Source organism: Rhinatrema bivittatum, chromosome 6, assembly GCF_901001135.1.
Source record: "Rhinatrema bivittatum chromosome 6, aRhiBiv1.1, whole genome shotgun sequence".
Taxonomy (NCBI): domain Eukaryota; kingdom Metazoa; phylum Chordata; class Amphibia; order Gymnophiona; family Rhinatrematidae; genus Rhinatrema; species Rhinatrema bivittatum.
This window is the reverse complement of record NC_042620.1, coordinates 202,564,563-202,591,496: the sequence shown is the minus strand read 5'-3', so window position 1 is coordinate 202,591,496 and position 26,934 is coordinate 202,564,563. Positions and strand designations below refer to the sequence as shown.

General features: G+C 41.7%; 1 protein-coding gene across 14 annotated transcripts in view; it reads right to left on the bottom strand.

Annotated features, from left to right (window-relative positions):
- The window catches only part of UBE2F (ubiquitin conjugating enzyme E2 F (putative)), a 283,299-nt gene that overhangs the window by 174,621 nt on the left and 81,744 nt on the right, over positions 1 to 26,934 (bottom strand). Inside the window, exon 3 of one of the 14 annotated variants that reach the window (XM_029606416.1) lies at positions 18,362 to 18,538. The exons of the other annotated variants lie outside the window; for them this stretch is intronic. The gene's annotated coding sequence lies outside the window, so the exon portion shown is untranslated. The remainder of the gene's footprint in view (positions 1 to 18,361; positions 18,539 to 26,934) is intronic. 14 annotated transcript variants of the gene reach the window in all.

Here is a 26,934-nt window from a genome sequence, read left to right as displayed (position 1 = left end):
GATCATCTCCAGCACCCCTAGGGTCCTTGGAGGGACGAAAAATTGGCATACCTGAAGGTCCCGGGCAAGGCACCGAAGGCATCGATGGTGTCACCGGTGGACACAAAGATACAATCGGTGAAACCAATGATCTAGGCATTGGAAGCACTCCCGATGGCGGAAGGAACGGTGTTTCTCCTTAGTCTGCCGATGAAAGAGGAATCGGAGAGGAAGGCACTGGGTCCATTGGAGTCGTTAGATCCCTCGGAGGAAAAGCAGCGATCAGCGCTTCCATTCTCGTAACAGTGCTAGCACTACTGGAATGGGAATCTGCTACCGGTTCAGGCATCGGTACCGGTATCGGCGTCGATAGAACCTTGAAGCCTTGCATCGCTTTGCCGATGGCCTCCTGAATCATCTAATCCAGTTCTTCCCGGAAACCTGGAGCATGGAGACCCAATGCTGGAGGAGGAGGCGGAAGCGTAGCCAGAGGGACCACCGTTAAGAGGTGGAATCGCGGCTCCTATCACCGGTCCCGGTGAAGGTTGCCTCAGTGACCCTGAACCAGATAGGGACGGTGCCTTTTCTGGACGGGCTTTCTTCGATGGCAGCTCAGACGATGATGATGTCGAGGTCTTGCCTGTGTCGACTGTGTGAGACCTGATTTGTCGATGCTCTTGTCGATGGTCACCTCTGTCCTTTTCATGAGGGGGAACAGAGGGTGTCGATGGCCGTGGAGTCGTCGATGATGGTCGGACACCAGCCGGTGCAACGTAGACTGTGTCTGTTCAGACGATGTCGATGCTATGGATGGCGTCGGGGTTTTTGAGCAAAAGAGAAGTTCCATTTTCTCCATTCTAGCCTTGCAATCTTTAGGTGTCATAAGGGCACATTTGGTGCAAGTAAGGACATCATGCTTGCTACCCAGACACATTACACATACCCTGTGAGGGTCAGTAATGGATATTGTATGGGTGCAGTCCGGGCATTGACAGAACTCAGACGCTATGGCGTGAAAAAATGTAGCCGCGGTGCGGTCGACGGCCAGTAGGCCATGAAGGCCAAACTCGACAGGAATCGATTAGAATTGGGTAAAAAACTTACCGGACTAACGTGGACGTAAAAATGAAAGCGGGGGACCCCAGTGGGGTAGAAAATTTTATAGTAATTCCGTGAGGAAAATTCCTGTTAGGAATCTCTGTGGAGCTCCTTAAGCTGCGTGGCTACTGCTGCGCGGAAAAAAGGAGACTGAAGGGGGATCCCTGCTGGTTGCAAGGTTAGTACCATCTTGGGCATGCCCAGTAGGTGCCAGTCAAAGTTCTAGAAACTTTGACAAAAGTGTTCTGTGATTGGGCTCCATCCTGTGATATCACCCATATGTGAGGATTACCATCCTGCTTGATCTGTGAGAACACATTAGCATGTAAAAATTCATTATTTACAGAGATTGAAATCATCTATAACTAATTACTCAAATTGAACTTTAAAACAGATAATTGCTCAGCTAAAAAAAAGTATCTGGGCCATTTTTAATCCAGGAGGTCTGTATAACAATTTAAAATTTTACTATAAACAAATACAAAATCAAAAAAATGAAAAAAAAAGTACATAATTAACTGGATCAAGGCAAATATCCAATCAGTATGATTAATACAAATAGTAAACAAGTGAAAAAGATGCTTTCATACTTCAAACCACCACACCTAACAAAAGTGTGAAAACAGAAATATATATATATATATATCCTCCTATCATCATTAGGTACCAAGATAACAGTGGCTGAGAGACTCCACTTCTACATGGCTCCAGACTGAAGGCTAAACTTTGGACAAGAGAAAAGCAAATGGTAAACTATTCCACAATTTTAAGGATCCAATGGTCCTTGGTGATCTGCTACCACTCATCAAGGAACTGTTGAATTGCTCCCCCAACCAGAGAGTTTGAAGTCAGAAGGTTCAGTTACATCAAAAACTCTTAACCTTTGCAGTTGCTCCTTTCAGTTTTTCCTAACCATTTTTCTAATTTTATAATAGCATTTAACTTTCAAAAGGGAGACTAACTCAGTAGATTTCCTTGGTATCCTCCCTCCAGTGATCAAATTGAATTTGATCATGTTATGATCACTATTGCCAAGTGGCCCCAATACCAATACCAATACCATTACTTCTCACATCAAATCATATGTTCGAGTAAGAATTAAGTCTTGTACCGGTTGCTCCATGAAACAGTCATTTATTTCATCTAGAAATGACACTTCTTTAGCATATCCTGGGAGTGAAATCTCCCATTATTACTATGTGCTAAATTTGTTACTTTTGTTAGCATTTCATCAACTGTTTATTCTGGCCAGGGAGACATCCCCACTGCTATTTTATTTCCCTTCTCACATGGAATTTCTAAAGTGGAGTGGAGGAGTAGCCTATTGGTTAGAGCAGTGGGCTACGAACTAGGAGACCAGGGTTCGAGTCCCACTGTCGCGCTCCTTGTGATTTTGGGCAAGTCACTTTACCCTCCATTGCCTCAAGTACAAACTTAGGAGATAGCACCTGTAACAGGTGTTCTCACAGGACAGCAGGATGTTAGTCCTCACATACGGGTGACGTCAGTGGACAGAGCCCTGTTACAGAAAACTTTTCTGTCAAAGTTTCTATAAAGCTTTGACTGACACTGGCGCACTGAGCATGCAATTATCCCTGTGACCACAGGTGTCTCCCCTCAGTCTCGTCTTATAGCAAAAAGAGCAAGTGAAACTAAAATAATAAAACATCCTGCTGTCATGTGAGACGTGCAAAAGGCGCAATGACGTACAAAAGGCGCAACGACGGGGGTGGAATTTGGTAAGGAGAGCATCCTGAAACCCTTAATGGGTTGGTGGAAGGATGTTGGGTAGTTAAACTGAAAAGAAGATGAATAGACAGACTGGCCAAACATGGAAGCATGCCGGCCAGTCTTATCTAAGCAATAATGGCTGCGAAGGTATGGAGAGAGCTCCAGGTCGCAGCCTTACAAATACGTACAAGCGGCACCGGCTGAAGGCACGGCCCTAACAGAGTGTGGTTACACACGGTGTTGTAGTGAAATGCCTGCTTGTTGGTAGGAAAAAGAGATACAGACCGTCAATTAGAGGAAAAGATCTGTTTTCCACTGGAACTCGCAGCTTGGCTTTTGCCACAGGAGAAGAGAGTTAAGTGTAATTCCTATGGAGTATAGTGCGATCTAGATAGAATGCAAGTGCACTTTTACAGTCCAAGGAGTGGAAAACCCTCTCGCTCTGGTGTGAGAGAGAGGTGTTGGGAAAAAGTGGGCAGAGTATATTCTGAGTAAGTTGAGATGCTGCATCTACCTTAAGAAGGATATGAAGTTGAATTCGTAAGACCACTCTGTCATGGAGGAACACAACGTCGGGTGAGTATTTAACAAGGTGTGGAACTCACTGACCCTGTTGGCAGAAGTGATGATTATGAGGGAAAGAATTTCCCATGCCAGACTGTTGAGTAAGAGGAATGGCAAGGCTCGAACAGGGAATGTATGAGTCTTGTAAGCACTAAATATAGGCCCCCATTCCGTAACCAGTAAAAATAGAGGCGGTTTAATCAGTGGATAACCCATGGTAAGCTGACTCAGAAGGGGTTGAACCGTTAATCGGGTATCCCCACTCCCAAGTGGGATGCCAATTGGAACCGAGGTATACCCATGTAGAGGATGTCTGGGGAGCAGAATCCAAGGGAGTAAGAGAAATGAATGGTGTAGAAAAAAAGGGGGTAATACCCTTTTGTATGCGCCATGTGGTAAATTATGCCATTTTGAATGGTAAGATTTATGTGTGGAAGGTTTTTGTGAGGCTACTAGTACCTGAGAACATCAGTGAGTCCATGATAGGAGACTGACCTGTGAGAAGGCGAATTGGTTACTGGTGTGATAGATTGAGATGTATGGGAAAGCATACTAGTCTCGGCCAGGACGTGGGTCTTAAAACAGTGAATCCCGTCCCGGTGCAGCATAATAAGAGTGCTGGCTATGAGAGGCATCAAAAGAGATACATATAAGAGGCCTTTGTTGCAGCAAAGGCATCCATGGGAACGCATTTGAGACATGTGTGGGGAGTAGAACCTGTCCACCGTATGGTTCGATTCAGACGCAGAGGGCAAGGTCCCGGTTGACCTCAGTGGTAAAAGATTTTTCTCGCTACACATGTAGTCCGAGACCATCCGAGAGGATGGAAACCTATATGGAGAAGGTCTGCTAGTGTGTTCAGTAAGTCTGTTAGATAAGTGGCCCGGGGATGCATGGAGTGAGCAAGGGCCAATGGTAGAGCTGCGCAGCTTCCTAGCAGAGCAGCTAAGAGGTTGTGCGTGCTTGCGTGTTGGAAATACCACATTGCCACTATGCTGTCTGTCTGTATGCACAAAGGTTTGTTGCAAAGGCAGTATTATAAGGCATAAAGGCATAACTCATGGCTCGAAGCTCCAGGAAGTTGATGTGAAACTCTGCATGGAGCGGAAGAGACGCAAATTGGGTTGAGAAGATGTTAGTTCGAACTCTGCAACCCTGAGTAAATGCGAGTATGAGCAGGACCAGTAGTAAGCCGATAGAAAAAGTAAAAAATGAAAGACTGCAAGAGCAGACAAACTGAAAAAGCAAAGAGGGAGAGAGAGAGAGAATACATGCTTGTGTGGAAGCTCAATTAAAAAAAAAAAAAAAACCAGACTGAGAGGCTCACAAGGCAGCACATGCACAGGAGCTCCCCCACACATGCTCAGTAGTAAAACTTTAAGTTAGAAAGATGGGTCTATTAGGCACCAGCAGATTATGTCACCCTCGTATCATGGCTAACTCTGCCCTGTTGGTTGCTGGAGAAACATGATATTGTGGAAAATAGGCCTGGAATATGGGTCTCCACAGATTCAACTGGATTAAACTAAGAATTAAGAAGCAAAATGTTCTTACTGGAGAAATATAGTACTGATAAGACAAATTGGGTGCACCAACTGTAATCCAAGAAAATAGTGAATATTTAAAGCAGTAACATCTGTTATTCAATATTTCAGCTCAGAGTACAAAAGGCATTGTCGGCATGTGCATGGCACTAGCAATTAATCCTGCAAACTTTTTTATTCTCATAGAAAGCATTCTTTTTCAACTGTCCAAAAAATTAATCAAGTCACTTTACACACTGGGTTGGAAAATCATTAATAGCTTTTTAATGGCTTGCTCAGGAGTGGATTAGCTAGAGATTAATGATTTAGTCACTATTTTATCTGTACACCATAAAACAAATTGGATGACAAAATGACTATCATGTTACAAAGGATTTTTGAAACTCTGTTACAAAGAATGCATGATTTCTGTACCCAGAGCACTAATCATTTTATTTAGATTTATAGGATAATATTAAAGTTATACAAAAGCACTAAGGACTTTCTCAAGGTCACATAAGACACCTTTGGTTATCTGCCAAGTTATTTATTTAAAGAGATTTATATTCCGGATTTCTGCACATTGTGTTCAATACAGATTATATATATGTACATACATAATAAAAATAACATGTACAATAAACAAATATATATATATATATATATATATATATATATATATAACAGAGCTGTGTTAAAACAAAATATTTCTTATGAGCAGGATCTTGAGCAGCTCATGATGATATTTATTTGTTCAGAGTTCAGGCCTTTCAAATGAGTTTTTAAAGCTTTTTTAAAAGCCTTTGTGCAACAGATGGTGCACAGCGATTCAGGAAGTGAATTTCATATATGCAGACTGGCAACAGAGAAGGCCCTTTCTCTATTAGGCCTGCTAGCTGTTAAGGGTACTTCAAATACCATTTTATTGGCTGAGCACAGAGCTCTTGGTGCTCTGCATAGCCACAGGATTGAGGAAATCCCAATTAAGATATTGTTGTGTAGGAATTTATGAATGAGACTAGCATCTTTATAATGACTGCATTATTGTACTGGCAACCAGTGAAATTACTGCAAAATAAGAGTGATATGATCATGTAGTTTAACACCAGGTGATATCCTCGCTGCTGAGTTTTGAATTATTTGCATCACTTTGATTGAATAAGCTTTCAGACCCAAGTACAGTGAATTGTAATAGCCTACACCATTCAGAATCAGCAATTGTAGTACAAAACAAAAGTTGGCTATGTCCAAAAGCGACTTCAGTCATCATAGTAGGAACAGTTTATAATAAAAGGATCTAACAATTGCATAATTCTGAGCTTTTGAACAGTCTGTGAAATTGGCATGCTGACACCTTGGAAATCAAAGACGGTGCTCTAACAGAAGAGAGAATAATTATCTCAATTTTGTTAAGATTAAGCTGCAATTTGTGATGAGAAAGCCAATGTTTTACTTTTTCCTAATTTAGTCAGTCAATTCTGAATTTGTAATTTGAGTTGATAATCAAGGCACTAATGTTAAAATCCCAAGTTATAGTTTTCTTTTGAAAACTGCATAGCCCCTGTTGGCTGAAAGGCATGTTAATACTAATGGAAAACCCAAAATACAGCAAAATAACACATATATTGATATAAAATATATCAAACTAATCACCTAGGCCATCATCTAAGTAAAAAGGAAATAAACACATAAGCACACCATAAACATAACTACCGGACTCCAAGCCAATCATAACTCATATCCAGCCTAATTAAAGATGACAGATCTGTTCAGCACCACTATTTAATACACTCTTATAATCAATTTAAAGGCAGTAGTAAATAACCAACTAAACTGAAAAAGTTAAACCCTGTCGAACATTCTAGTTTATTAATATTTATTTATTCTATTTTTACTATTTCTGAAAAACACCAAAACCAGACTGCAATAAAAACAAATACATAATTATACTAAAAATGTCCATAAACCTAACACAAATACAATCACAGAAGACATCACATAAAAACATATTAATAAACAATTAAAAACGCAGTATCTAGATCTGCCATCAACACATTTCATGTCTGTGAAGATTTTAAAGGCTTCACAATGCATGCACATGATCTCAGCAGGTTGAAATTATTTGACTTTTCATCACTTTTGATTCCTGAAAATGTTATCCCGCCACCCCTTTCAGTTTTTGCCAGCAGCACGTTTTCATGCCAGTGAGTTTTCCAACATTCTGTTCAACCTGATTCATCTTTTTATGTGCTTTCACTTCTATCTGCACTCTGACACTTGTGTCTAACAGAGTATCAATTTGGTCACCAAATAAAATGTGTTAAGAACATAAGAACATAAGAAATTGCCATGCTGGGTCAGACCAAGGGTCCATCAAGCCCAGCATCCTGTTTCCAACAGATGCCAAACCAGGCCACAAGAAGCTGGCAATTACCCAAACAAGAACCTTTCACTAACCGAGCCTAAAATAGGGTGGCATAAAAATGTGCTAGCGGTGATTCTAGGGTGGTTTTTTTTTAGTACTTTTTTTTTTTTTTTTTTTTTTTTTTTAGATTTTACTATACATGCACAGTAAAATCTTTAATTATGGTTTTTAAAGGTTTTGCTGGTTATATAATCTAATTTTATGCTAATTTTAAAACAATTACTATCAACAAACCATAGATCTACAATAATTTCTTTTCAATCAAAAGTAAAGAAACTACTGTTGTCACAGACTGTACCACCAAAATTCTGAAATAAACAAAATACAGAATTATTGTCTGTACTTAATACAGCGCATCAATTTGTATAACAAAAGCGTTTGGTTTTTTTCAATTTTGGAGCCTTAAAAGATAGCAGTATAAACACGTCAGTGGAGGTTCTAGGTAATACCAAATTTTGGCAATTCTAGTGGGAATACAAAATAAAATGCAAAAAAATCACTTATCATAGTTTATGCAATCAGTCAAAATTCAGTACCTGACAAAATACTAAAGAATACTGAACAAGCATAAACGTTGTGGTAGTTTACCTCACATGTAGGGCTAATTACATACAAAAAGGATTGATTCAGAGTCTTTAATAATCTTTTGGTTTCACAGATGGAACACACAATCATTCACAATGGTATCAGAACACATAACTAGGTACATAAGATATTAATATTTTTTTTCAAACACTTAGATCCGATCCCAAGTAAATTTTTAAACTCAAGAGTTAAAACTTTACATTTAATGTGAGAAACAATAGGTAGCCAATAGATGTCTAATACTGAAAATATATTTTGGCTAAATTTACAGCCCATTAATAACCAAGCTGCTGAATTCTGCATCAACTGAAGTGTTTTAGTACTTTTTTTTTTGAGGCAAACCTAGATAAATCACACAATCGTGTCAGGTGTGTACTCACTTCCTCCTTTCAAATTCCATATAGCAAAATTGCTTACCTTGTAATAGGTGTTATCCCAGGACAGCAGGATGTAGTCCTCACATATGGGTGACATCGGTAATGGAGCCCTATGTACGGAAAAACTTCTTTAAAAGTTTCCATGAAACTTTTGACTGGCACCAGAGTGCCTACTGAGCATGCCCAGCATGCCATGATATTCCCTGCCACAGGGGTCTCCCTTCAGTCTGTTTTGTAGCAATAAGCATTAGCCAAAAGTAAAATAATGAAACGTATCGGACCCAACTCCGCGGGGTAGTGGGTGGGTTTCGTGAGGACTACATCCTGCTGTCCTGGGATAACACCTATTACAAGATAAGCAATTTTGCTTTATCCCAGGACAAGCAGGATGCTAGTCCTCACATATGGGTGATTAGCAAGCTAGAGGCTGAGTCATTTTGTAGTGAAGCAACAGTGAAGTATTGTTGTTGAAATGAATCAGCCGAAGATCACAGCAGGTTGGATGTGGAAGGAGTTGGGATTACACTGGAAACAAGTTCTTTAAGACGGATTGTCCATAGGCTGAATCTTGTCTTCCCTCTTTGTCTAAACAGTAGTGAGCTGCAAAAGTGTGAAGAGAACTCCATGTTGCTGCTTTACAAATGTCCAGAATAGGTACAGAGCGAAGGTGTGCTACTGAGGTTGACATCGCTCTGAGTGTGCTTTTACTCGCCCTGGAAGAGTAAGGCCTGCTTTTTCATAACAAAATTGTATGCAATCTGCTAACCAGTTTGACAGAGTATGCTTACCCACTGCTTTACCTGGTTTGTTTGGATCATAGGATACAAATAGTTGATTAGATTTCCTTTGGGCTGTTGTGCGGTTTAAATAGAAAGATAATGCACGTTTACAGTCCAAAGTGTGTAAGGCTCTTTCACCCTGGTGAGAATGAGGCCTAGGAAAGAATGTTGGTAAAACTATTGATTGGTTCAAGTGAAATTCCGTGACAACCTTAGGAAGGAATTTTGGATGTGTACGGAGGACTACCCTGTCATGTAGGAACTTTGTAAAAGGTTCGTATGTGACTAGAGCTTGTAGTTCACTGACCCTTCTAGCTGATGTAATGGCTATGAGGAATACCGTTTTCCAAGTAAGGTATTTAAGGTCACAGGTATGTATGGGTTCAAATGGAGAACGCATAAGCCTGGTTAAGACTACGTTCAGGTCCCATTGTATGCTTGGGGAATGAACTGGAGGTTTAATGTGAGTTAGGCCTCTCATGAATCTACTGAAGAGGAGCTGTGTAGAAATAGGTGTGTCTCCCAGCTTGTTATGATAAGCTGAGATTGCACTCAAGTGTACCCTTACAGATGACGTCTTAAGACCAGTGTCTGAGAGATGGTAAAGGTAATCTAGTAGTGAGGTAGTGGGGCAAGTGAAAGGATCTAGTGCTTTCTGAGTGCACCACAAAGTAAACAGTTTCCATTTGTAGGAATAATTCTTTCTAGTGGAAGGTTTACGTGAAGCTATAAGTACTTGAGATATAGAGGTTGGAAGGTTGAGAGGTTGTAAGATCAAGCTTTCAACATCCATGCTGTCAGGGACAGGGATTGAAGGTTGGGATGGCGCAACCGACCCTGATCCTGAGTTATGAGATTGGGAGCTACTCCCAGGCGAATTGGATCCCTGACTGAGAGATCCAGCAGTGTGGGGAACCATACTTGTCGAGGCCAATATGGGGTTATGAGTATCATAGTCCCCTTGTCCTGTTGTAGCTTCACTAGCGTTTTGGTTATGAGTGGTATCGGTGGATACGCGTATAACAGGCCTGAATTCCAATGGCGAGCAAAGGCGTCCGTTGGTAGGTTGCTCTCCTGTTGCAACAGGGAGCAGTAATTGTTCACTTTGTAGTTGAGATGGGATGCAAAGAGATCTATTGTCGGTTGACCCCAGCATTGGAAGATCTTGGATGCTATTGCTGGATCCAAGGACCATTTGTGCGGTTGGAATTGACGACTGAGGCGATCGGCTACTACGTTGTGGATGCCTGCTAGGTAAGTGGCCCGTAGAAGAATTGAGTGCGTCAGGGCCCAGTCCCAAATTTGTGCTGCTTCTTGACAAAGGAGGTAAGAACCTGTCCCCCCTTGTTTGTTGATGTACCACATGGCTACTGTGTTGTCCGTTTGGATCAGAACAGTCTTGTGTGAAAGGCAGTCCTTGAATGCATGCAGCGCATAGCGTATAGCTCGAAGCTCCAGGAAGTTTATTTGAAAAGAGGCTTCGAGCTTTGTCCACTTGCCCTGTGTCTTTAGATGACCAATGTGTGCTCCCCACCCTAAGGTGGATGCATCTGTAGTCAAAGTTACTTGTGGAACTGGTTGCTGGAAAGGTAGGCCTTTGAGCAGGTTGTTCATTGATGTCCACCAGATGAGTGCAGATCTGAGCTCTGGTGTTATATGAATGGGAGTGGACACTGGTTGAGTGGCTTGTATCCACTGTGCTTTGAGTGTCCATTGCAGTAGTCGCATGGTCAATCTGGCCATGGGAGTTATGTGAACTGTGGAAGCCATGTGCCCTAGAAGAATGAGGCACTGGTGAGCTGTTACCTGGAATTGGTTTCGAAGAGTGTGAGTCAAGAGGACAAGTGTTTGAGCACGGTCTCTTGGAAGAAAAGCTTTTGCTATTGCAGTATTTAGCTCTGCACCTATGAACTGTATAAGATGAGTTGGTGAAAGATGGGATTTTTGGTAGTTGATGAGAAATCCCAAGGAGTGAAGCACATGGATAGTGAGCTTGAGAGAAGTGAGAGCTCCTTCTTTTGATTGACTCTTGATGAGCCAATCGTCCAGATAAGGGAACACGTGCACTCTCCGTTTGTGGAGGTGTGCCACTGCTACAGCCAAGCACTTTGTGAATACTCGTGGGGCTGATGCAAGGCCGAATGGCAGCACTCTGTATTGAAAGTGTCGATCCTTTACCAGAAATCGCAGGTACTGGCGATGAGGAGGAAAGATGGGAATGTGAGCGTAGGCATCTTGAAGATCCAGAGAGCAGAGCCAATCTCCCCTTTGAAGAAGAGGTAGAATGGTACCTAAGGACACCATCCTGAATTTTTCTTTTTTGAGAAATTTGTTGAGATTTCTGAGGTCTAGAATGGGTCGAAGGCCTCCTGTTTTCTTTGGAATGAGGAAATAGCGGGAGTAGAATCCTCTGCCCTTTTGAGGTCCAGGAACTGGTTCTATGACCCTGGCTCTCAGAAGGGTGGATAATTCTGTTTGAAGAATTATGGAATGTTGATTTACTGTCCAAGATGGAAGTGGTGGGTTTTCTTTTGGAACAGTAAGAAAATCTAGTCTGTAACCGTGAGTTGTGATCGATAATACCCACTGGTCAGTGGTTATGGAGGCCCAAGTGCTTTGGAAGTACATTATACGACCCCCTACTGGTATGTTTGGGAATGGGTTGATGAAGCTGCTGCTCTCTGACTTGTTTCAAAAACCAGATGTAGTGGCAGTTTGTGGTGGTGGTTGTGCCCTTGGAGGCCTCTGCCTAGGTTGTTGGCGTTGAGGTGGGTGGGCTGTTCTGGGTCTATTTGCTGGGGGATAATACCTGCGTGGACGGTAATATGGACGTCTGGTATCACGCTTTGGAATTCTCCTTGTGGAAGGTTGAGTATCCTGAGGTATTAATGATAATAGCTTTAGTGTTTCTGTGTGGTCTTTTATAGTGGCCACAGCTTCTTTGACCTTTTCCCCAAAAAGGTTGTCCCCCAAGCAAGGAAGATCAGCCAAACGTTCTTGGACCTCTGGACGGAGATCAGAGGCCTTTAGCCAGGCCCATCTGCGTGCAGCTATGCCTGAAGCAGAAAGTCGTGCTGCAGTCTCAAAGCAGTCGTAAGTAGCTCTGACCTCGTGTTTTCCTGATTCGAGGCCCTTATGGATGATATTCTGGAATGGTTCTTGATACTGCTCAGGGAGAGACAGGGCTAGGTCTTGAACCTGCTTCCAAAGGTTCCTTTGATATTGATTCATATATAGCTGGTATGATGTTATCTTGGATACCAGCATGGAACCCTGAAAAACCTTTCGGCCTAAATTGTCAAGAAATCTACTCTCCTTCCCAGGCGGTGTAGATGAATGAGATTTCAATCGTTTCGCCTTCTTCTGGGCGGACTCTACCACGACTGACTGGTGTGGCAACTGTGATTTTTGAAAACCTGGTATAGGTTGGACCAAATAAGTTGCCTCTGATCTTTTATTGACTGCTGATACAGATCCTGGGTGCTCCCATATCCCGTACTGAAGGACTTGAAAAACTTCATGGACCGGTACTGCTATCATTTCTTTAGGAGGATCTACAAATTGCAGAACTCAAGTGTTTTCTGCGTTGCATCCACCTCCGTTTGTAGTTGAAAGGGGATGGTGTCAGCCATATCCTTTACAAAGTTTGTAAAGGAAAGGTCTTCAGGAGGTGACTTCCTGTGGTCGTCAGGTGGAGAGGGTTCAGAAAAAATATCCCCATCTGAAGAGTATTCTGAGTTTGTGTCAGTACCCATATCCCGTGGAGTTTGGTGAGTGACTGGCACTAGCAAAGGTTCCCTAGGCCTTGATGGTAGAAAAGGAGAATGAGGCCTTGGAGGCTTTCGGATTCCAGAGGGTCCTGGAATAGGCTCTTCTGGTGTTTTGTTGGATAAAATATCCAGGAGAGAGTCTAATTTAGTCATGAATGGATGCAGCATCGAGACATCCTTTGATGGCATCGGTATAGTCCCCGGTGGAACCGGTGAGAGTATCGGGGTAGGCATCGTAGGCCGTTCCCGTGGCATCGTCGGTGCCGGCGGCATCAGTGGCGATGGATCTCTCGGCATCGGAATCGATGGAGGTGTCGATGGCTGTGGCGGAATTGCATTGCGCAGAGCCTGGTGCACCGCTTGACGTATATATGTGTCAAGTTCCGCTCTCATAGCTGGTGATACCAGAGCAGCTATGGGGGGAGGCGGTGTTGGCGATGCCGATACCTCCTCAGAGCCCTGAGGAGGTACGGAGCCCGGCACCGATATCGGTGGGGATCGCCCTGAATCAGTAGGCCTTGAAGCCTCCGCACTTGTCCGAGGTATCTTTGCGGGTGAGGCCGTACCTGTCAATGGGTCTTCGGTCATCGATGCTAGGTGTCGTCGATGCCAGTGACGATGTTTCTCCTTTTGTTTCTCACTTCCAGAAGTGGACTCCTTCGACGATACTGACGGTGATGGCGTAGAAGCGTCTCCTGTTTCCAGACGATGTTTTCAGTAGTACCTGCCGGACGGATCCGGATGGCGATGACTGAATCGAAGTCGATGCCTTCGGGAGCAATTGTATGTTAAACAATTGCTCCATTTTCTCGACGAGGAGACGACGGCCTTTTGAGGTCATCTCTGCACATAATGTACACGATTTAACATCGTGTTCTTTGCCTAGGCAAAGAACACATTCTAAGTGCAGGTCTGTTATAGACATATTCCGCGCACAGTTCGGGCATTTTTTGAACCCGGAGGCCATTTTGCCGGACAGCCATCGACGGCGATGACCAAAAAATATTGGTACCGGCCGGAAACCGAAGGAAAAAAAAGTTACCGCAGTGTTAACGAAGGGAAACCCTTGCGGTGGGATTGATTTTTTTCCGGAAAAGTTAAACTTTTTTTTGAAGGTGGTGAATTCACCACAGGACTCCTATTACACTGCGATGCTAAGTGCTTCGCGGAAAAAAGAAGACTGAAGGGAGACCCCTGTGGCAGGGAATATCATGGCATGCTGGGCATGCTCAGTAGGCACTCTGGTGCCAGTCAAAAGTTTCATGGAAACTTTTAAAGAAGGTTTCCGTACATAGGGCTCCATTACCGATGTCACCCATATGTGAGGACTAGCATCCTGCTTGTCCTGGGATAAATCTCCAATCCCACCCTCTCCACCTTCCCTCACAAATTCCAGTTAATTTTATCATGAATAAAGCTCTCTGGCACATTATTCACAAAAGAAGATCTTTATTGGATGATTATGGCCGCATAGGTTAAATTACACTACTAATTCAATCATGAATTAAACCCTAGACCATTATGCAATCCCTATATGGTGACCATGCCCTTACCTAAGTTGCATTTCATAAGGGCTTAGCATCATGCTAATATAATATTCTGGCGCTGGAGGTGCAGGGCCATCGAAGCCTTGCCCCTCCGACAAAGTCCTAGTCCAGGACTCACTTGTTCAGGATGCAGCTGAAGTACTGGGGGGTGATCAGACCAATCCCAGTCATCAAAGCAGAACACTTGACAGGAGACCCGTCTACCTTTTCACCCACTCATTTATTTATTTTGTGTGTTTTTATATACCGAAGTTTGGTACAAACCTTCACTCCGGTTTACAAATATAACAACTTCTTACAATGAATGAATGATACAATTAAAACATACATTGTGTTAACATTTAACTTTGCTATCAGTAACAAAGTGATATTTCGCTTTATTAATGGTGGGATGGTCATATTTAATTTTACTAACTGGCAGGGTTACTGTTAAACAATGGTAATATTTATTTGTCCGAATTTTTTGGTGCAGAGGTTTCTTATCTTGATGTGTATGTTGTTGAGGCTTTTTTTAACCGATGCCTTCTTTGTAAGTTTGTTGAAATAGCCATGTTTTAAAGTTGTTTTTATGAATAATTTCGTGCCATTTTGTAACCTTAGGTTACAATACAGTGGCAGGAGATACCTGCTTGGTCTTCACTTTCTGACCAGCTTTTGCATCACACCAGCCATTAAGGTAGCAGGAGTACCTGCTTGGTATTTACTGAACAACTTTAAAGTAGCACTTGCAGTGCACCTTTAGGGCATGGTCAACCCCACCACAAGCCCCATGTCAGCAATAAATTGTTTGCCGTGGGCTCACCACCAACCTAGCTGCAGCCATATTCCAATAGCTTAAGTGATGCCTACAAGGAGTAAGGACTTTCCAACTCCAATCAACCAACATGGTAGAATCCACTGAATAGCTGAAAATGTCTCCAGCTGCAACTCCCCTTGAAGCTCTTGTGCAGGACATGCTATGCCATGATACTGAACATTACTAATGATAGCATGGGTCTTCTGTAACCCAAGGAGGATAATTGTAGGTTGGCACTCACTGATGCGACTGCATCCATTCAGCTTACTAAGCCACAAGTAAAGTGTAAACATACTGCACATTACTACCAAGATAATTCAGCCCCTCCAAAGTCAATCTTTGCGATTTAGGAACCCTAACACGTGCCGTATATATCCAAGTGCCTGTCAAAGTCCCATTCCTAAAACCCACAAGGATTATTATGCCAGGTGTGCTGTATGCAGTAATAAATAACAGAAGGGGAATATAGTATATCTGAATTAACCGGCCCCCAAGAAGGGGCTCACCAAGCACATTTCTCAACATAGATGGCACATGGTACATAAAGGAAGCAAGCTCATGCCAAACTACCTGTAGAACAGAGCCCAAATCAACAGCCAGGTTCACGGATGAGGATACATAGCCAATGAGATATGCAATAATGGTCCTCATGTAAAGAAAGCGGTATCACAATCACATCCTTGAGATCTAGGCGTTATAGTGGATAACACATTGAAATCGTCGGTTCAGTGTGCTGCGGCAGTCAAAAAAGCAACAGAATGTTGGGAATTATTAGAAAGGGAATGGTGAATAAAGCGGAAAATGTCATAATGCCTCTGTATCGCTCCATGGTGAGACCGCACCTTGAATACTGTGTACAATTCTGGTCGCCGCATCTCAAAAAAGATATAACTGCGATGGAGAAGGTACAGAGAAGGGCGACCAAAATGATAAAAAATATGGAACAGCTCCCCTATGAGGAAAGACTAAAGAGGTTAGGACTTTTCAGCCTGGAGAAGAGACGGCTGAGGGGGGATATGATAGAGGTGTTTAAATTCATGAGAGATCTAGAACGGTTACTCTTTCGGATAATAGAAAGACTAGGGCACTCCATGAAGTTAGCATGTGGCATATTTAAAACTAATCGGAGAAAGTTCTTTTTCACTCAATGCAATTAAACTCTGGAATTTGTTGCCAGAAGATGTGGTTAGTGCAGTTAGTATAGCTGTGTTTAAAAAAGGATTGGATAAGTTCTTGGACGAGAAGTCCATTACCTGCTATTAATTAAGTTGACTTAGATAATAACCACCGCTATTACTAGCAACAGAAACATGGAATAGACTTAGTTTTTGGGAACGTGCCAGGTTCTTGTGGCCTGGATTGGCCACTGTTGGAAACAGGATGTTGAACTTGATGGACCCTTGGTCTGACCCAGTATGGCATGTTCTTATGTTATTCTTCTTATGCGGAGTTGCCAAAGCCACATAAAACAAGCTTTTGATATCCCCCAACTGAGGATCTACGATGCCTGGTGGCAAGGCTACCATGTTCCTACATTGCTTATCCAGGATTTCCAAAGATTGCCCCTCCACCTCCAGGTACCATGTAAAATTGCTCCTAGGCTGAATATAGGAGGGAGTCATATTCAAAACTGGCATACCAAGATATCTGGATAGGGCCAACTGTAGAGACACTGCCACAGGGTATCAGCAACCAGTGGAAAACCACTTCTGCTACACTCTTGGTAGCGAGCAGCAGACAGCAAACCACCAACGAAGACAGAACCCCTTTAATAATTCTCTCTAACAGCAAAGCCTATGGCATCCAAATCGGGAACAAAGACCCATTCTAGTAAGGCAGTGTGAGATGCCTAAAGTGTCACATGTGAATAAATTTGCCAAATCGCATAGGGTTGGGTCTGAAACCTTGAGGTAAGAATAGTTATTATTTAGTATGAGTTTGCAAGAGCCACTGGATCTTCCAAGGAATTTATAGTCATATCATCAAACACAAGAATGAAAAGCATGCTGGAATCTGAGAGATGTAGCCTGACCATGACACTACTGAATCGCTTGCCTACCTGCAGTAGAGACTAGACCAAGGATAGGTAAAAATCCCATTTAAATTCAAGTGCCCAAAGGGAAACTAACCACAAGATAGCACCAATGCTGCACAAGTTATGATGATGCCTTGTTGAACACTTGAAGAACTGTTCTGCCTTAATATTAGCCGACATTAGCTAAGATAATGGCTCATAGAAGAGCAACTGGGGCCTGTTCCAGACACACCTACAGAGCTATATTATATGTACAGCCTTGAACAGGTAGAATGCTATTGACAGAGATGACAGGCTAGCACTTGACTGTCCTCATCCATAAGAGTACCTGCATAACACTGAGGCTCAAGAGGATGCAGCAATCTTCTTGGAAGATGTGATAAACCATGTAACCAATCAGTTTTATTGCATTGCAAAAGAATCATATGGGCCTGAAAGAACAAAGCCCGGATACAATAAATATCTTACAGACCAAAACTGACAGTACATTGGGATCAGACATGTACGTGCTGTCTGAGCCGAAGGTGATGAGGGCCTGGATACCATAATTGACCTGTTAAAAGAAGAGCAAAGAATGACACTCAGGGAATATGGACATGCAAGTGCTGGGGATGATAGAGCCGACTGCTACCTTCTGAGGATTGCCTCAAGACCTTCAGATTATGAGACATACACTGCCTGCTGTGCTAAGAATGCTCTGGGCCCCCATTACTGAAGTGGAATGGAACAGTTTAAGTCTTACCACTGTTGGCTGTAAGAGTAAGAAAACTGTGTTCTCCGTCCTCTGATGCCCGGGTACACGCCCGATTGGGCATGCCTGAGCAGCCTTTATGCACGAGGATGAGAATTATTGGACTATATAGCCTGCAAGTAAAATTGACACTAGCCTAAATACCAGGCATGAAAATAGAATGACTCAAAAAACTGCCTGTATCATCTGATAAGTAGGGAGAGGACACATATATAACAGAAATGCAGTTAATAAATGTACTTGATAAGTCTGCATGTCAATGCCAGAAATATGCAAATAAGGTTATATATGAAATAAGACTACCTACAAATGCAGGTGAAGGTGGGAAGTCAGAGATGCACACAGCAGATTCAGTTATTACCTTAGCTGCTGCATATGGCTACCATAGCTTATATACTCACATCTCAGGCTCACTGCACATTGTCCTTGACTCTCTCAGCCTGGGTATATGACACTGGGTGAAAGGACTCAATGAGGATGCCTTCAATGACTTGCTAAACAAAAGAAAAGGCGGCGTGCAGGAATGCTGACATACGTGTGCTGGAAGTAGGGTAAGCTCTTGCAGGCCCAATACCCAACTGCAATAAATAACGTTAGCATCACTATGCATACAGATACCGACATGTACATGTTGTCTTATAGACCACATGATGAATGACCTACTGTCAAAGCATGTAACCGCTGCCCTGAACACCATGCTGACAGAAACAGGGAAGAACAATGCCATAAATCTGCTGACCTAAGCACAGTGGAAGTTCTTGGAGAAGTCCATTACCTGCTATTAATCAAGTTAACTTGACACCACCTTAGACAGAAACTCAACATGGTTGCATAGAACCATCTTATCATAATAAAACTTAATATAAAGTAGATAGGTTACTTGAGCCTTGAGCTTACTGACTCTGTGTACTGAAATCAACACACCAAAAATATGACTTACAAGGTCAGATATTTTAAGCCACAAGAATGCAGTGGAGTTTTCAAAAGGAGTTTTCATCAGCGGGGTCAGTACCACACTGAGGTCCCAAGTCACAGTGGGAAGCCTTATGAAAGGCTTCAAATGAAGCAGGCCCTGCATGAATTGAACAATTTGGAGTGGAGGAATTTGGAAAAATAAGAACATAAGAAATGCTATACTGGGTCAGGCCAAGGGTCCATCAAACCCAGTATCCTGTTTCCAACAGTGGCCAATCCAAGTCACAAGTACCCAAACATTAGATAAATCACAAGCTACAATTGCTTATTAATTACCGTAACAGCAGTTTATGGATTTATCCTCTAGGAATTTATCCAAACCTTTTTTAAACCCAGTTACACTAAGGGGTAGATTTTAAAAGGTTGTGTGCACACACATGGATGCCCAATTTTATAACATGAGCACACAGGTATGCATGTTATAAAATTGGGGGTCAGCGCGCACAACGGGGTGCACAATTGTGTAACTTGCGCACACAGACTTCCCCCGGAGCGGCTTTACCCAAGGCAAGCCTTGCCTCACAAATTTGCTTCACTTTTTTGAAGGAGTTAATAAACATGTGGATAAAGGTGAACCTGCAGATGTAGTGTACTTGGATTTTCAGAAGGTGTTTGACAAAATTCCTCATGAGAGGCTTCTAGGAAAAGTAAAGAGTCATGGGATAGGTGGCGATGTCCTTTGGTGGATTACAAACTGGCTAAAAGACAGGAAACAGAGAGCAGGATTAAATGGACAATTTTCTCAGTGGAAGAGAGTGGGCAGTGGAGTACTTCAGGGATCTGTATTGGCACCCTTACTTTTCAATATATTTATAAATGATCTGGAAAGAAATACGACGAGTGAGGTAATCAAATTTGCAGATGATACAAAATTGTTCAGAGTAGTTAAATCACATGCAGATTGTGATAAATTGCAGGAGGATCTTGTGAGACTGGAAAATTGGGCATCGAAATGGCAGATGAAATTTAATGTGGATAAGTGCAAGGTGATGAATATGGGGAAAAATAACCCATGCTATAGTTACACAATGTTAGGTTCCATATTAGGTGCTACAACCCAAGAAAGAGATCTAGGCGTCACAGTGGATAACACATTGAAATCGTCGGTTCAGTGTGCTGCGGCAGTCAAAAAAGCAAACAGAATGTTGGGAATTATTAGAAAGGGAATGGTGAATAAAATGGAAAATGTCCGATAAGTTCTTGGAGGAGAAGTCCATTACCTGCTATTAATTACATTGACTTAGAAAATAGCCACTGCTATTACTAGCAACAATAACATGGAATAGACTTAGTTTTTTGGTACTTGCCAGGTTCTTATGGCCTGGATTGGCCACTGCTGGAAATAGGATGCTGGGCTTGATGGACCCTTGGTCTGACCCAGTATGGCATGTTCTTATGTTCCTGCAATTCATCACAATCCATTTGAGATATAACTACTCTGCATAATTTTGTGTCATCCGCAAATTTGATCACCTCACTCATTATACCCCTTTTCCAGATCATTTATATATATATTAAAAAGCACCAGTCCAAGTACAGATCCCCGAGGCACTCCACTGTTTACCTTTTAATCCTACTCTGTTTCCTGTCTTTTAATCAACTTGCAATCCACAAAAGGACATCGCCTCCTATCCCATGACTTTTTAGTTTTCTTACAAGACTTTCATGCGGGACTTTGTCGAACACCTTCTGAAAAGCCAAATACATCACATCTACTGGTTCACTTTTGTCCATATATTTATTCACCCCAATTTTTACTAATAGTTCTGAAATTTTATTTTTTAGTTCTTTCAGAACCCTGGGGTATATACCATCCGGTCCAGGTTATTTACTACTCTTCAATTTGTGAATCAGGCCTACCATATCTTCCAGATTCACCGTGATTTGGTTTAATTGATCTGAATCATCAGTTGTGAAAATCTTCTCCAGAATGGGTATTTCTCCAATATCCTCTTCAGAAAACAATGAAACAATGAAATTGTTTAATCTTTCCGTGACGGTCTTATCTTCTCTAAGTGCCCCTTTAACCCCTTGATCATCCAACAGTCCAACCGACTCCCTTGCAGGCTTTCTGCTTTTGATATACTTTTAAGTTTTTATTGTGAGTTTTTGCCTCTATGGCTAACTTCTTTTCAAAGTTTCTCTTAGCCTGTCTTATCAATGTCTTACATTTAACTTGCCAATGCTTATGCTTTATCCTATTTTCTTCTGAAGGATCCTTCTTCCAATTTTTGAATGAAGATCTTTTGGCTAAAATAGCCTCTTTCACCTCACTTTTTAACCATGCCAGTAATTGTTTTGCCTTCCTTCCACCTTTCTTAATGCATGGTCTGTGCTTCTAAGATGGTAATTTTTTTTTTTTTAAACAATGTCCATACTTGTTGCATACTTTTTAACTTTGTAGCTGCACCTTTCAGTTTTTTTCTAACTCATTTTATCAAAGTTTCCCTTTTGAAAGTTTAGCGCTATAGCTGTAGATTTACATACTGTCTCCCTTCCAGTCATTAATTCAAATTTGATCATATTATGATCACTATTGCCAAGCAGCTCCAGCACTGGTACCTCTTTCACCAAATCCTGCGCTTCACTGAGAATTAGATCTAAAATTGTTCCCTCTCTCTCGTCTGTTCCTGAACCAATTGCTCCATAAAACTGTCTTTTATTCCATCTAGGAACTTTATCTTTCTAGCATGTCTTGATGTTTCACTTATCTAGTCAATATTGGGGTAATTGAAATCTATATAGAAACACGTGGTATTAAAGATTAAACAATCACAACGCTATGAAATTTTATCTTATATATTTAAGGACCATCATACCACCCACAGTGCTCACAAGTCAGACTTGCATCTCATGCACTTTAACGGGGTCACATTTAATCAATTGGTCCAGATGGAAGGCATCAAAGTTCAATTTTGAGTATTTTTATAAATTTTTTGCTATATGTATTAAAAAAGCAACTTCCCTTGTTTCTGAATTATCGGGGTTACTTATCCCGTAGCTGTCGGGGAAACTTGTCCGACGCGCGCGTTTCGCCACATAAGCTGCTTCAGAGACATCCGTATTCAAGCTCTCCTGATCCAGCACATCCCCATATCTTTAGCGGGGGTATAACCAAGCAAATTTCATGCGAGGTGCCGAAGGTCCATCTATTTTTCTGAAGTAAAAGGACTTATGGTTATGAAAAGATTTCAGCGATTACAATTTTCTTAAAAGTATTTAACGATGTATTTTTTGCAAGTGGGGAAAAAAGGTTAAGTTAGTCTGACTCACCGGACGCCGACACCATCTCCCTGCTCAGTGAATTCTAGCAGTGAGGCGGCTCGGGTCGGTCTGATTTTAAATGCGGCGGTATTATGGAAACCACCTGATAGTCAAGTGATTCCTGATTTCGGCGGGCAATCACCAAAAATGAAACCATTCTATGTCCTTATTTAGGCCACCGGGTGTCACTGATTTCAATTGAAAAATCCACTTTTGTTCGCATTGTCTAAGTATCTGTACACGATTTCCCCCTCTCCAATGTGGGTTAATGATTTCAAGTATCAGGTGGTTTCCATAATACCGCCGCATTTAAAATCAGACCGACCCGAGCCGCCTCACTGCTAGAATTCACTGAGCAGGGAGATGGTGTCGGCGTCCGGTGAGTCAGACTAACTTAACCTTTTTTCCCCACTTGCAAAAAATACATCGTTAAATACTTTTAAGAAAATTGTAATCGCTGAAATCTTTTCATAACCATAAGTCCTTTTACTTCAGAAAAATAGATGGACCTTCGGCACCTCGCATGAAATTTGCTTGGTTATACCCCCGCTAAAGATATGGGGATGTGCTGGATCAGGAGAGCTTGAATACGGATGTCTCTGAAGCAGCTTATGTGGCGAAACGCGCGCGTCGGACAAGTTTCCCCGACAGCTACGGGATAAGTAACCCCGATAATTCAGAAACAAGGGAAGTTGCTTTTTTAATACATATAGCAAAAAATTTATAAAAATACTCAAAATTGAACTTTGATGCCTTCCATCTGGACCAATTGATTAAATGTGACCCCGTTAAAGTGCATGAGATGCAAGTCTGACTTGTGAGCACTGTGGGTGGTATGATGGTCCTTAAATATATAAGATAAAATTTCATAGCGTTGTGATTGTTTAATCTTTAATACCACGTGTTTCTATATAGTTTATTCCAATCGTGGGATTTTTCATTAAGAGAATTTGTGTGTTTGGTAATTGAAATCTCCCATTATTACTGCACTACCAGTTTGGTTAGCTTCCTTAATTTCCCTTAGCATTCCACTGTCTATCTCACCATTTTGGCCAGGTGGATGGTAGCATACTCGTACCACCAACCTCTTCCTCTACAGACAAGGGATTTCTACCCATAAAGATTCAACTGTACATTTAGTCTCATGCAGGATCTTTATCCTGTTGGACTCTATGCCATCCCAGACATAAAGCAATCAAGATGCTCCTCTCTGTCATTGCGACATAATTTGTACCTCGGTATAATACTATCCCATTCGTTATCCTCTTTCAATCATGTCTCTGATATGCCAATTAAGTCTATGTCATCATTCACTGCTATACACTCTAAAGGTTCGCTTCTAGCCATATTGGAATTCTTCCACTACACAGCAAGGAGTCCATGAGTTGTTAAGTGATACTGATGATGTCTTGAAGACCCTGAGTGGCCTCAGCCACTATAATTTGCGGGTTTATTGGGCTCTCCTCACGTGTATAAGGATCTGTTTCTGAGTGCTCCTCCAGCCTGCAGGTGGCATTGTGAGCCACTTGAGCTGTCTTTCTAGTTTCCCAAATCAATATTCCTCGCTTCTCTGCTGGTGGCCATCTTGTTTCCTATATAGACATACTTATACTGAGGCAGTTGCAGCAATCAGCTGCCAGAGCTTGGTCCTATCTTCTGGTCATCATACTTTGGCTCCATTTCCACATCTGGAAGGCTACTTCACTTTCAGATTCTAAATTTAGCACTCCTGCTTATCTCTCCTGGGTTCCTGGATTACTCCTATTCCTCATCCTGCTCTAGGTTTATCATCCCCTGTTCATGACATGGTTCAACCCACTTCTTATACCTTGCTGGCCACCAGCATCAAAGGGCTCAACCTGATGGAAGCCTCTCTATTGTCAGTGCCAGGAGAGTCAAATCCGAGCCACTAAGCCAGCTCATATGTGGAACATATAATGAAGACAACCACCACACTATGGAGATGTGCCAAGGGAATAACATGGTATAATGATGCCAACAAGCCCAAAAATCTCAAAATGAGCATATGGCTAAGGTACGTGATTTGACAGCCATGACCACGCAGTTGGAGGATCAACATAAGGAAGATTGCTTGGCCCGTACCTATAAGCAGTTGGAGGCCTGTAGGAAAGAACTGAGATCCCTGGAGATGGATAAGCTTGAAAAGGCCCTTAAATGTATTAAACTTAAATGTTATCAACACAGGAATAAAACTGGTGCCTTTTTAGCAAGGGCGGTTAGGAAGAAAGCTAGGAAGTCTACTATTTTGCGGATCAAGGAGGTGAGCGGAGAGGAATTGACTAACTCTGAGGGAATTGAGCAGATGTTTTTGCAGTATTTTTCTCAATTGTACACTGATTCTTAACCTGCCTCCTGCACAGTTACTAATCGGCTCTTAACGAGTCTTGGGCTCCCTCAGGTATCTATTCAGAGGGAGATGCTGGTGGCTTCTATTACTTTGCTCGAGATTCAGACTGCGACTAAAGTGTTGACGGGAGATAAATGCCCAGGGCCTGATGATTACTCCATTAATTTCTTTAAAAAATATCTGCTGGAGGTGCCTCTTTTTATTACCCTTATATAATCTTGCAGGGGATCTGAACACTGGTCTGGATACTTTGGCTGATGCCAAGATATCCCTCATTAATAAATCTGGGCACAACCCCATGGAGCGTGGGTCTTACAGGTCTATTTCGCTTCTCAATTCCGTTTTGAAAATATTGGAGAAAGTTTTACAGATCAGCCTTGAGTCAGTTCTGCTTTCCCTGGTGCATAGAGACCAAACTGATTTTGTGAAAGGGCGCGTGTCTACTTAACACTAGACGATTGCTTAACATTATTCACTTGGCTAAGTGTCCGGGGTCTCTCAGGGGTAGTTTTGTCTCTGGATGCGGAAAAGGCCTTTGACAGGATATCATAGTCATTTTTATTTGCGGCCTTGCATCATGTGTGTTTGCCCGACAGGTTTCTTAATTGTATTAAAGCTTTGTGTGCTAATTCTAGAACTTGGCTCTTGATTAATGGCTCACTTTCTCCCTTTTTCTCTATAGCACGTGGTACCAGGCAGGGTTGCCCCTGTTACCCTTACTTTTTGATTTGGCTATAGAGCCCCTGGATTCAACAATCCACCTCCATCCTGATATTTGGGGGGGTGCAGATAGGAAGCACTGAACATAAAATTTCTCTCTATGCTGACGACATACTAATATATTTCACCTCGTTGAGGACTTTTGCTTCTGCATTGCTTGGTCTTTTGCATCAGTATGGGACATTGCAGGCTATAAGATTAAATGGTATAAATCAGAGGTGTTTTCGTAGGGTGGGAAGGTATTTCTTCTGGACTGTTTGAGTGACTTCCGGTTGGTGACGGAAGGGTTCAAATAGTTGGGCATTTATATCCCTAAAGATTAGGCTGGTCTATATACTCATAACTTTGTGGGCTCTACTGGTAAAATTAAGAAAACTTTGCTGGATTGGGCAGACCTCCCTGTTTCCTGGGATGGGTAGATAAATTTATTAAAAATGAATATACTACCCAAGCTTTTATTTTTGTTTCAACATGTGCCATGTAACATTCCTTTGAAAGTATTTAATGATCTTCACAGTTATATGACTAAATTCATTTGGAATTGTAAACAGGCATGAATTAGTTTTGCTCATTTGCGTATGCCTAAGAAGCAGGGTGGAATGGTATTGCTAAAGCTTGAACATCATCAGCATATATGTTACAACCTTAGCCTTGCTCCTCAATGATCTTAGGGAGCGGAGACAAGAATACATTAGAGAAGATAAAATGGATCCTTGAGGATCTCTACAACTCACTTCTATTAAAGCAGACATCTTCCCCCCAGCTGACAAACACACACTGATCCTTTAAAAATGATCTAAACTTGTTCAAAACTGTTCCTGAAATTCCTATCTCATATAAATGTAATAATAGTTGGTCTACTGTATTAAATGCCAAGTTTATATCAATCAGCATCACAATCACATTCTTACTCTTAAAAAAGATTAACTTAAGTTCATTTATCAGTGCCAATGTTTTACTGCTAAAATTCTTACAAACCCCCAACTGCTTTGAATACAGGGCATTAACTTTATCAGCAAAATCACAAAGCTGAGCAACACATTTTTTCCACCACTGTTATTTGGGATATTAGAAACCAGTCGATATTTTTTGAGATCATTAACATCCAAAGATTTCCTTTTTAAAACCGGATATACTGAAGACCCTTTCAAGAGACCAAGAATCAAACCGGCTGCCAAACTGCTGTGGGCCAAAGCCATTAAATATTTGGCTAGATCCAGCTCTTTATCTTTAATCAAGAAGGACGGTATTAAATCCAGAATGGAAAGAGTTGTTCATTGAAGCTAAAACTTTCTCCATGCCAATGACAGCCACTGGATTAAAGGCCTTCGAAATCGATTGACCAATTGGTCTACTACTAAAGCATTGGTCACTCTCAAATGTATTAGAATCAATAATATCTGTTTAGTTCTTTGAATCTATATGAAAAGAAGGAAACACACTTTAAATATTCAGATTCTTTTGCTGAACATACTCCACAAACTTTTCAGCTGATAACTGAAAAGCTAAAGAAGCACTATTCCTAGACATACCAGACATCTGACTCACAATAGTGAAAAGCTGTTTGGATCGTTCTCAGCTAATATCAGTTGTCTAGCAATAAAATCCCATTTGGTTTTTGTGATTTCAATCTTATAAGAGGTAATT